Raw genomic sequence first — 13,153 nt, forward strand, 5'->3', positions numbered from 1 at the left:
TGAATTTTTGAATAATAGGATTATGTGAATAATGCAGTCTCACAAATTAGTATCCATGGACATAATAGAAAGGGACAAAAACTGTTGAGAAATGACAGGATAATTACTTTTAGCCCTGTATTCTTCATGTCCTATTATGTGTGAGTTTCTTATTCTTCCAAACACATTTTCAGCATTAAAGTTGAACTTGAAATAATAATACAAGGATGGGAAAGTTGCCATGACAGGATGAGAGTGTTTCACAGTGCCAGACATAGCAACATTTAGTTCAACATGCAAATTATGCTTATTAGAACAGTGAAATAAAAGCATGAGTGCCTCATTCCATTTTTGGTTATATCTGAGCCTTTCAATGAGGATTGAAATGAAGTCTCTAGAAGGTTGAAGTAAATGGCCTCTTCATGCAGCCCCACATGTACAGATATATACTCACTGTTTTCTGAAATCTACTCTAAGAAATAACTACCCAATAGGTCGCAACACTCAACCTTGAAATGGCTATTTCATTTTTTTTAAATTTTCAACTGGAAATTGCTTGCTTTTAAAATATTTCTTTCATTTTATTTGAAAGGCAGAGTTACAGAAAGAACAAGAGACAGAGAGAGATCTTCTCTCTGCTGGTTCACTCCCCAAATAGCCACAATGGCCAGGGCTGGGCCAACTGGAAGCCAAGAGCCAGGAGCTCCTTCCAGGTCTCCCATGTGGATTCAGGGCCTGTTATCTGCTGCTTTTCCAGGCCATAAGCAGGGAATTAACTCAGAAGTAGACCACCCAGGAATTGAACTGGTGCCCATACTGGAAACTGGTACTGATGATGAAGCTGAGCCTCCTATGCTATTCACCTGCTGTGAAAATTACTTTTTTTGCAGTGTGTGTTTCTTGCTGTGAACACAGAATAACTCAGTAATAGGTATCAAAATATTCAAGGAAGCATAAAAGTATAAATAGCCTCTACTTCCATCAACAATTAAAATGCTATCAGTTTTATGTTATACTTTGTTGTAGAAATTTATTTTTTGTGATTGATATATAAGTATATGTAAATAGAATAATTTTACATATATGATAAATTGATCTCTAGTTAGCAGATCTCTAGTTGATTCCTCAACCTACATAGACTTTTGGAAAAAAAAATCTATAGATACCCTTTGTCTTTACAGAAAATCATTTTGTGGGTAGGTCATAAACTTACTTCTTTGTGAATATTTTTAACTTATGAATTTTACCAACAAAATACCTTTTGAAGGAAAACCTGGTTCATTAATCAATATGTGGAATGATGTACGTAACTATCAGTGTTTGCTACTAAAGATGAAATTTCACACTACTTTGGACTGATTAGATCCTTACAGTGACTGTGATGACAATTTATAACTCATTTCAATAGTATTAATCCCTCTGTTTTCCTTAGAGGCATTAACATAAACATTGGCTATTACATATTTTGTTTTCTCGTACCTTCTGTTGGGTCATTTGAGAGTGTTCTCCTCTATTTCTGAATTCTGATGATGTAGTTTGAAGGAGACTAACCACAGATTGATTAACAGAAGAAAAGGTATGCAGACTTACTCTGTAAGTGTGGAGGGACTTACATATGATGGCAGATTCAAACAGGGGCAGATTTTTGAGTTTGACTAGTATTCTGAGAACAGTTCAAATCAGAGGCGTGAAGTTTCTGGACATGGGAACTGGCAGCCCCAGTGGAATTTCTTGAGAGGGACTGTGGGGGTAACAAAATCTGTCTTCTCAGGCAGATAAAGTCTCAGGTAGAACTCTTCAGAATAGGTGTCTATTTAGTTAAAAGTAGAGCTGTTTAGTCCCCTTTCTTATGTGCTCAGAATATTGGCCATGAGATGTCAGAAAGGGAATTTCATGCAATTGAGGATCGGATACAGAGGGCAGGTGGTTACAGAGAAGTTGGGCGTGATGTTGCCTTTCTTTGGTTTAAAGTATTCATAGAAACCCAATACTAAACTTTGGCACATAATTCTCAAGACCCCAAGATTTCATTGGCTGAAACTTCCTGAGGTATTTTCACACCAAGTGCTTAGTTGGTGGTTAAAGAGGGGGAGAGTCAAAAGAGTTGTTGAATTGTGAAAGATTGATTATAGGAGTCACGCATCCCTGGTAATGGTCCTGTTAAACAATTGTGTCTCATTTCACGAAATGGTATTACAAGTGTGCTCCCATCTACATTAGGTCTCTATATGGTGCAATAAAGCAGATCTTAAAAGAAGCATCTCTGTAATGGAATAACTTCCAAGCCTGGAAGAATTTTTATAGAACAAACTAGATGTCTTTACAAAGCCCAAGGAAAGCAAACCACTAAGCCAGGGTGCTTAAAAAATATCCAGGGTGCAATGTATAGAGCAAAAAGTCAGGCAATGATCACTTACTTTCCAGATTCCCTGAAGAATTAAGGGTAGTAATTCTTATACACTGAATTTGGGTTTGAGTAGCATGTCATCGGCTTATGCGCTGATCTCTAGCTGATTCAAAGCACTCCTACTCTACTTTTCATTTGTCAGTTATAGGAGGTTGGCAGATCCTTTAGATTCTAAGATGCAAAGTGGGCTCCACAGATAGATTGGCTTTTATTTTGTTATTATTGAAATTCCTATAAAACTTTTCAAAATTGAGTCTAATAGGATGCTACCTAATGAGGTGATTATTGACATCTGAATCTTTAAATCTAGAGTTTTACCAAGTTCAGTGCTTATGCCTTAATTGAGTGAAATAATCTTTAGTAAAATCTTGACTTGGCATGAACACAATGGAGATAGAGAAGCTCTAAGATCAGGGAGAGAGACGGGGGACATATTAATCATATATTAAACGTGTTAGGGTTGAGCTCAGTTCCATTTGAATACAAATAGAAGAAAAGTGAAAATGAATGTTTGAACAATCTATAAGCTGTAGGGTGGACAACTGAACATGGTTCTAGATGTTAGAATCAAAGTGATTATGTCTGGATTTGAAGGGAAGTGGCTGATACGTTTTCTTGTTTTTCAGTTTGTCACAGAGATACAGTAGCTCTTGCAGTGATTTTTCAAGTCAATTATCACTTCAAACAGTTTCATATTTCAAGGTTTCAGAAAACACCAATTTTGTGTTTTTACTCCCTTTTTAGTGATAACTGTTGAATGTAATAATGATACAATTGACAAGGATTTTTGGTTATTTCTATAGCATACAAAAATTTAACATAAAAACAAAATATTATCCCTGATAGCGTAAAAGACTTACTGGAATGTCATATACTTTTAGAACATGTGCAGTACTAACATATTTCTCAATGCAACTAAAGTACAGTTGAATATCATTCATTATTATGACAATGCCTCCTAAATAATTTGACGTATCAAAGAAGCCTATTTGTTTTCAGGTCTCTTTTGGGGATGCTACAAAACACTCAGATACATCTAAAATTAGTTAAAAACACATTTTTAATCTTTTTTCATGTTTTATTACAATCTTTACATAGTTTTCACAATCTTTACAAAGTTAACTAGGGTAAAAAGGTTCAAGGGCTACAGGAAACTGGGTAAGACTGTTATTTCCACATTGTTTCCTTCATGTATCTGAGGGAAAGGGGGATTTTAAGGAAGACGCCCCGCCCAGTCTCCCACCCACCCCAGGTCCCTGATGTGGGGCATGCTCCGAGAGTCTTACTCAATGGTTTTGATAGTTCAACAGTAATGAATTGCTGCCAATCTCGCCATCCTAAGCACGATGAGGTCGTTGAAGAATTCACTGATTGACATAGTCTATCATAGAGTCTCAATTTGCCCTGTTGTTCACTGCCAACATATGGCTGAGGTGGTTGATTGACTTGATCTGTGCTCTGTCTTTTCATGGTTAGGGTTCTGAATCCAGCAGTTCGATTGGGGAGATCCCCAAAGAGACTTTGTCTGAGGTGAACCCAGACCAGATTCTTGTATGTACTAGCAAGTACAGGACCCGACACAGTCCTTCTCCCCAATCTGCTGCAATTGCTGGATTGGTTCTGTTTCCAGCTCTGTCTTCCACTGGACCCATTGGGTATTGCAGTCCATCCTGATTCTACCCAGCACATACTTGGCCCTCACATAAACCAGTGGGAGCTGCAGCCTAGTCAGAGCGACCCGCAATAACCCCACCAGGCTCGCCCCCTATCCTGGTTTGCCAGTATGTGCAGCAGACTAGTCCAGTCTGTCCCACATCCCATTCAGTACTCATACATGTCAATGGACATTGAAGCCTAGTTCAACTCAAAAAGCCCGACTATGCAGCTGACACACAAGCTGGTGGGTGCCTTTCTGTTTAGCATATCCCAGCCCCTGTCCTGTTTTTTCTGTCCTCCCGTGGGGGTGGTAACCCAAGAGGGAGGAGCCCACTATTTCCCTTCTAGGCCACTCCAACTCCTGGATCGTGCACTCTCCAGGTGGTTCTGCAGTTTAACTTGACAGAATTAGGCCCCAGTGCAGCATCTGCCAGTCGATGCTGCGGCTAAGCCCAAACAACCCTCACCCACTCTGATTTATGCTTGCACCAGTAGGAACAGTCAGCCCAGCCTGGCTTTTTTTCTGATCTAGACCACATGAGGCCCACAGGTGTTGTAGCCCTACCTTGTCTGGTCTCCATGCATCCCAGCTCATGCTCTCCGGTGGGAGTAGCCGTCCAGCAGGGGAGCACTCCCATTTTCCCCCTGCCGGTTCCACCCACTCCATTCCTGGTTCTCATGTGTGCTGGTTGGGTGCTGCAGTCACATCTGGCACAGGCAACCTCACCTTGGCATTCTGTAATGTGCACTAGTTTTTGTCACGACCGAACCCGGCCTGATCCACACTTTTTTCTGGTGCTCAGATTCGCCAATGGGTGAGGTGAACTGGTTCAGCCTGGTCTGCCCTCAACCCATGCCAAATGTATGCCAATGGGAAACTTTCCATGGCCTGCCTGTTCTGGGCTGTTTCCTATCATGCTTCTTGTGCTTACCTGTCGGGTCTGTGTCCTGCCAGAGGAGTTGCCCAGGCTCCTCCATCAGAACCTATCCCAATGCCAGATTTTGCGCATACCAGGATGTCCATGAGCCAGTCCTACTCAGTTCACCTCCTGTCTATCAGGAACAGTAGATTTTCCTGACTGGCCTTCAACCCAATCTGGTTCTTACTGTTGGATGTTTCAGCCCAGCCATGGTTCATATATACCCACACACAGCTCATACATGGCTCAGTAGGGACTGAGACATAACCTGTTCCATCTCACATCTACCCTGGTCCCCCAGAGCACCAGATGGTGTTGGAGTCTAGCCTGGCTTGGTGCATCCAGTCCCAGTCCACAATTGTGCTAAGTGAGTCTACAACTGTATCCTGATCAGAACACAGCCCCCATTCCAGCCCCATGCTCCTTGGTGGAACCTACACCCAGCTAGGATATCCCCTTAGCTCCCCAACCAGGCCTGTTCACAGCCATAGATCACACGCATGCCAGGTGTTGCTCTGACTCAGCTTGGCACAACCCCTCACCTGTCCCGGGCCTTGCCTTACACACTGTGGCTTAGCATCCCTAGCTCATGCAGACCAGTAGGTGCAAGAGTCTAGGTCGGCATGACCTGTGCTCCATCCTGGTTTCTAGTTTTGCTTGTGGGCTAAGGTTTGCTCAGTCCTGCCCGGTCCACCCTGTTATATTACCAATCCACACATTAGCCAGCCATTGGAGCTACTTTGCCAAGCTTGTCCGACCCCCAGGTCTGGACCATGAAGAACAGACATTTTTAAATTATTTACATATTTTATTAACACAAAGAGGAGAGAGTTAATATAATTCTTAGATACAATTCTACAGTTATAGTGATACCTCCTTCCTTCTTTCTTTGCTTCCTTTTTTCCTCCTTTTTCCCTCCCTCCCTTCATTGCTTTCTTCCTCTCTTTTCTTCTTTTTGTACTTCTTCTCCTTCTCTTCCTTGTCTTCATTCACCTTTGACTCCCTTCTCCCTCTCCTCCTCCTACCCCTTTTTTACTCTCCTTGCTCCCTGGGTTATTTCCATCATTTTTGTTGAGTAATACTTGTCTATATATGTGTGAATTCTCTCCAGGAGTTTCTATTCTGTTCTGTTAATATTCTCTATTTTTTGTACCACTACCAGGATATTCTAATTACTACTTCCATTTAGTAAGCCTTAAAAATTTCGTATTGTGATTTCCCATTTTGTTTTATTGTTTACAACAACTTTGGCTGTTTGTGGCCTGTTGTGTTTCCAGATGAATTTTTGTATCTTCATTCTAGTTCTGAAAACAATGTTTTTGACATTTTGATTGTGATTGCACTAAATCTGTAGATTACCTTTGGTAATATGAACTTACTGATAATGTTAATTCTGCCAATTCAAGAGCTGGTGCATTTTTCGATCTTTTAATGTCTTCTATTTCTTTCTTTAATGATTTGTAGTTTTCATCATAGAAGTCATTTAAGTCTTTGGTTACATTTATTTCAAGGAACTTAAGGGTTTTTTTTCCTGCTGTTTTGAATGGGAATATTTGTACAAATTCTTCCTCAGCCATGACGTTAGCTATGTGTACTAAGCCCATTGATTTATGTTCATTTTTTTTGTTTGTATCTTGCTGCCTCGCCAAATTCTCTGATGAGTTCCAGTAGTCTCTTTGTTGAGACGTATGGATCATTTATATGCATATTATGTCATCTGAAAACAAGGACAGTTTGATTTCTTCATTTCCCATTTGAATTCTTTTACCACTATTTAAAAACATAATTTAAGACAAATAACTAAATAATAAAAGACCAGATAGAGGGATAAAACAAAATAGATGCATTTGCAATGAAGATATTTCCTATTTTCTGATGGAGCTGAAATGTTAATAGAATCATTTGGGAATATGTGAAGTTTAGATGGATGTGCAATAATTTTCTGACTCTGTATTCCATAAGCATAAAATGGTCTAGATAAAATGCATTCAAAACAAACATGAGAGCTTAACTCTTTAACCTCATTCTTTGCGAGAGTCCAGATCACAGCTAACCTAAAAATCTAGGAAGTATGTGCAAAAGTGAAGAATTTTTCCCTTTTTCTTTTTTGGAATATAGCCTTTGTCACTAACTCACATACATTCAGGAGCCAGACTCCAAAAGACAAATATCATGTTGTTTCTTATTTGTCTGAATTAATATGATGGTATAAAAATTGTGTGGCTGTTAGCATCCCACATAAATGCCAGTTTGAGTCCTGGCTGCTTCACTTCCAATCCAGCTCCCTGCCAATGCAATGGGAAAAGTAGCAGAAAATGACCCACATTCTTGGGACCCTGTGCTCGTGTGGGTGATCTAGGTGAAGCTCTGGCCTTCTGATTTCAGAATCACCCAGCTCTGGCCATTTCTGCCTTTTGGAAAGTGATCCAGCATATGGAAAATTCTTTCTCTCTCTCTCTCTCTCTCTCACCTGCCTTTCAAATAATAGCAACCAAACCTTAAAACAAAAATTTGGGAATTATCATTCTGAAGATGAAGTTCATTTATATCTGACATACACCTTATATACACAACCCAAAGGTATAATTTTTATGGAATATTTTTAACAACTATGTACAGGAGAAACCATTTTGGTGTGTGGAATTTCTTGTTAGCGACATCAAGAAGATGTTCCAGTGGTCTGTGTTTTCAACTTCTGATGTATAGGTTAGGGATGCTTTGAAGAAAATGAACCTGTTAGTCCTTCCCAAGTAGTAAAGAAGATACTGTTTTCAGGAGGCACATGGGACGTGCTATCATGGTCCCATCAGCCAGTGTATGGAAGGATGTTGGCAGAACTAACAGCTCTGGGATCACACGTCCATAGCTTCTAACACAAGCTACATGCCCCGGGACACAGAATTTTTCATACAATTACCAACGTTTTGATGATTAGAGTTTAGGCTAAAGGAACACAAGAGTGAACTAAAATCAAGAGTCATTTAAAAACTGACAGATTTAAAATAAAACAAATATAGGAAAAAGCAAAAAGATTTGGGGACCCGAGAATTCAATAAAAGGAGTCAAATCTGAACAGGTTGATGCCAGACAGAGCCATGCAGATTTTATGTCTTTCACCTAAATAAATACATAAAAGAGAGAGGACAGTGTCAACCTCTAGCCAACTCATGAGCTATTTCCTATTGCCAGAACATGTAGATCGGGTTATAATGCTTAAATGTTGCACTCCATGTCTCCAAATGGACTGAATCTGTTGGGAAAATGTATTCTAAAATCTAATACAGGTGACAGGTAGCCACTGGTGAAAAAGCACCCAGATCCCAGAGGCTTGAATAACCAGGTGGGGAGACAGAACCCACAGGGACTGTCCTCACAGCAACTGCTCTACCAGAAATGATGCACAGGGTCATGTACTCACCCATGTGAAGTCTGCTGCATTCCCCTCTTTTGCAGCACAGACGGCCATGTGCCCTTGCCCACCTCAAACACTGAGGTCTTTCACAATTGATGGGAATGCTGTGACATCCAAGGGATGAAAAGATTCCTCATGCCAAAAATCCTTGATTGTCATTTTCAATTAAATCTTAGAGGATTTGGAATGGACACTTACAGGAAAATACAAGGCACACTCTTTAGCTTACCTGCACTATTCTCAAAAGGTCTGTGACTGTATGAAGGCAACCTTTCTGAAGCCTGCCTGAACCCAGGGTGCTAGCCCAGCTCTCCCCCCAATCCCTGGCACTTCTCCAGCAACCAATCTTGAGACTTGTGACTGGATCTCAGCAAGATGAAGGCTTGTCCCTGCCAGGCCCTGGGCAAGTCCCTGGACCTGTTCTCCAGGGCAGTCACCATGCTTTGGAGTGTGTGCTGTGTGGTGGCCATCAGGGATATGACTCAGAATGCTCCTGCTTCAAAGAAGGGCAGCAGAATGAACACAGGGACAGGGGCTCCATCTGCAAGGATCAGGCTCTTAGTGTTTCCGAAATTGGCTGGTTCAGAAACTTTCTCATCTCTCTTTCTAGAAATACCAATTTCTTATCCTTTTGCAAAAGAGGGCAAACATAACCATTAATGAGGAGAAGCATGTGGCTTTGCCTTCAGTTATCTTTCTTTCAGTCCTCCTTCAGTCCTCTTCTTCACTGTTTTTGGTGGGAACTTGGAGGGTTTGAGATGACTATCTCACAGGGAAATCTGAGACATTCTTCAGCTCACCAGAGCCACGTTATGAGGTCTGTGACTGTGAGAGGTGGTCCTTTCTGATCCTTCCTGAAACCCAGGTACTTACTTATGTTCCCCCAACCCCTCAAATTCCCAGCAGCAACCAGAGTGAGCACCCTTCCATCAACCCCTTGCTAAGGAGTTTCCTGAGTGGATCTCAGGATGGCGAATGTGTGTCTCTGTCTGGCCTCTTGACAAGTCCCTGAACCTCTTCTCCTGAGTATTCAGCTAGCCCCAGAGTGTGGCTGTTACCCAGGAGGTGTCTGTGGTGGCCACCTGGGAATGTGGCACAGGCTGCTCCTGCATGACTGAAGGGCCTCTGAGTGAACAGAGGGACAAGGGTTCCATCTGTGAGGAGCAAGGTCACAGAAACAGGTGGGGAGCCAGGGACTTTCTCAGGGTCACATTCCACCTATCTATTTACTGACTGACTGCCCTTTGTTATAGTATCTCCATAATTACCCAGACAGGGGTGTGGGATTGGTTTTGGTTTTGGTTCTTCTCCATTCAGCCCTTATATTAGAGGTCTGATTTGCTTTTCTTTTCAGCTACATAGAGGATTTCAGAGGAGTCAGACCAGAAGAGGAAGTCAGTAGGAGAATACAGGATACAAAAGATTTGTTGCTGACTGTAGGGTCTTGGCCTGGCGAGTAAGTGCACAGCGGCCATGTGTCATCCCTGCTCCTTCCTTTCACTGTCGATTGCCACTGTGAAATCCCAGAACAGTCTGGGCTTGGGCTGTCTCCTTGGCTTGGGCTGAAGGATGTGGCATGGATATTGGCTTGCTGCTCATGGAGCACTTTCTCTGGGTGCCCCTGTGTCTGCAGGGTAACCAGGAGGCATTTGGGGGACACTTATATCTTGAAAGCATTACTTCTAATCAATGGTTGGGTTTAACTGTGAGGCTCAGTCACCTGTGTGTACCCATTTTTAGAGTGCATGGTGCTTGCATGAACTGCATCAGAATGACCGGATGTCCTTGTGGAAGAACCTGATGTGAGGCATCTATAGCCCTGAACCCTTGCTGAACAGAAAACCTTGGAAATCACTGATGGTTTACCTCAATGCAATGGAGCTGTCCTCTCCACTTGTCGCTTGGCCTTAAAAGTTTCTTGGTTTGTGTTCCATTGTAGATATGTGCCCCTTTTGCTTCCCCATCCATCATTAGATGAACTCTTCTGTTATTTCTCTATCTTAGCTATTGTGAACAGTGCTGCAATAAACCTGAAAGTGCAGCTGTCTCTTTCACAGACTGACTTCATTTCCCTCCCATATGTAGCCCACAGTGGAAATACTGGGTCATGTGACAGTTCTAGTTTACTCTTTTAGGAAGAGCCTTAAAACTTTTCCATAATGGCTGTCCTAATTTACATGTCCTACACCAGTGGGCAAGGATTCCCTTTTCTCCACAAGGAGGCCAGCATGTGTTTTTTGTTTCATTTTGTTTTGTCGTTTTTTTTTTTTTTTTTTTAGAGAGAGATTTTTCATCAGATGGTCCATTTCCCCAATTGTTGCAAACTGCTGGAGCTGAGACGATCTGAAGCCAGGAGTCAGGAACTTTTTCCCAGTCTTCCCATGGGTAAGGGGTCCCAAGGATTTCCCACTGCTTTCCCAGGCCACAAGCAAGAACTAGATTAGAAATGGATCTGCCAGGATTCAAACCCGTAGTATATGCCAATGCCATAGGCAGGAGCTTTAGCTTACTATGCCATAGTGCCAGCCACAATAAACTCCTTTTTGAAAGGAGTGAAATATTTTGAGAAACTTCAAACTCTGATCAAACAAAATAGTAGTCAATATACCCTTGAATCCCAGGACTTGCAGGACACTGATACGCATATATTTGGTGTGGTTAGTGAATTATTTGTCAATAAGGTTTTCTTATGACGAAGACAATTTTGTTACCAAAATGTGATTTTACTTAACATTAGAAAGAATTTAAATTTTATCTATCCATCGAGTATGAAAAAAGTTATCTCTGTGGAAATGATATGTTGGCTGAGGATCATTTAATTCATGATACATAAAAATCATTTTATTCTTAAAAATTGAGCCTTAAAATAAAAAGCCATTAGAAGTCTAAAATAAAATCAGTAGCATTTGTGCTTCACTGATGAAAGTCGATACTTTTATTTTCTTGATTATTGAAGTATCATTCAACAATAGATTTTTCCATGATGTAGAAAAATACATACTTAGCAAAAAGTTAATTTGCTAATTTTTATGCTTTATTTCTTATTATTGGAAAGTCAAATATATGGAAAGGAAGAGACAGAGAAAGGAAGATCCTCCATCTGCTCATTCACTTCCCAAGTGGCCACAACAGCCAGAGCAGAGCCAATGCGAAGCCACAAACTTCTTCCTGGTCTCCCATGTGGCTAAAGGGTCTCAAAGATTTGGTCTATCCTCAACTGCTTTTCCAGACCAAAAGCAGGGAGCTGGTTGGGAAGCAAGCCCACCAGAACATGCACTGGCACCTATATGGGATCCTGGGGCCTACAAGGTGAGGACTTCAGCCACTAGGCTATTGTAACAGGCCCTACTTTCCTATTAAAAATTGAAATTATTTTTCCAAAAGAATTTTCTTCCTTTATTGGGTATGGTCCATTTGAGGACTTCTTCCTGTGACCTAATCACTTCGAGAATGTTTCACTTCATAGTACATCTCCTTGGAAACTAGCTTTCAATATAGGATGTTCTAAAAAGATTTATTTATTTATTTATTTGAAAGGCAGAATTATGGAGGTGGGGAGATGAAGAAAGAGGGGGAAGAGAGAGATCTTCCATCCATAGTTTACTCCCTGAATTGTGCCAATGGATGGAACTGGGCTGGTCTAAAGTTAGGCACTCTGAACTTCTTCTAGACATGGATACAGGGGTCCAAGGACTTGAGGCTCTTTCACTGCTTTCCCAGGTGCATTGGCAGGCAGCTGGATCAGGAGTGAAACAGCAAGATCTCAACCTGGCAACCATGTGGAGTGTCCACTGCTGTGTGGCAGAGCTGCTCCATGGAAATATGTTTTGAGTGACATGAACATTCATTCCATTTTATAGAGAAGTTTTCTGAGGATGGCTAATGACTAGTTCTGATTTAAATCCATAAGGTGGCATATTTGCATGTGATTTGCCCTAGTAGGAACTGGTGATTTAGAAAAGAAAGCATTTTTTTTTTGTATGTGTAACAACAAAAATGTTTGACCTTAAGATTGATTAAAGTCAATGAAAGAAACAGGCCCAATGCGAGAGCATAGTGGTTAAAGTCCTCGCCTTGCACATGCTGGGATCCCATATGGTCCCTGATTCTACTCCTGGCGACCCTGCTTCCCATCCAGCTCGCTGCTTGTGACCTGGGAAAGCAGCCGAGGACGACCCAAAGCCTTGGGACCCTGCACCTGCATGAGAGACCCAGAAGAGGCTCCTGGTTTTGGACCAGCTCAGCTCCAGCTGTTGCAGTCACTTGGGGAGTGAACCATCAGATGGAAGATCTTCCTTTCTGTCTCTCCCCCTCTCTGTATATCCGCCATTTGAATAAAAATAAATAGAAATCTTAATTTTAAAAAAGTCAATGAAAGCTAAAGGTTTTGACAGGAGAAATAAACAGGTTTCAATTCCCTTTTGTGAACATACAGTAATATATGGCAAGCTCAGGGGTTCCTGGCAGTCAGACTGTGTCCCAGGTGATGTAGCTATTTTCCTCACTCCAGAGAGGAGTCTTTTCCTGAGCTAAAACAAGGTCATAGAACCTGGACGGAATCTCATTTATCCATATGCAATGAGGCTTTAATTCCTAGAGGCAACCTGTCTAGCATACAGGCTGACTGGGTGCGCTTCCTTCTTCTCAATGCCTGTGTGTTTGATGTGCTTTAATCTAATACTGAAGAACTGAAGGGCACTAAAAGATATTGACTGCTGAATTGTGTAATTCTGGAAGCTTTTCTTACAAGTTTAGACAAAACCATGATCTATTGTTTCT

Source organism: Ochotona curzoniae, unplaced genomic scaffold (assembly GCF_017591425.1).
Source record: "Ochotona curzoniae isolate NIBS_2020 unplaced genomic scaffold, NIBS_Ocur_1.0 scaffold_1037, whole genome shotgun sequence".
In the NCBI taxonomy this organism is placed as follows: domain Eukaryota; kingdom Metazoa; phylum Chordata; class Mammalia; order Lagomorpha; family Ochotonidae; genus Ochotona; species Ochotona curzoniae.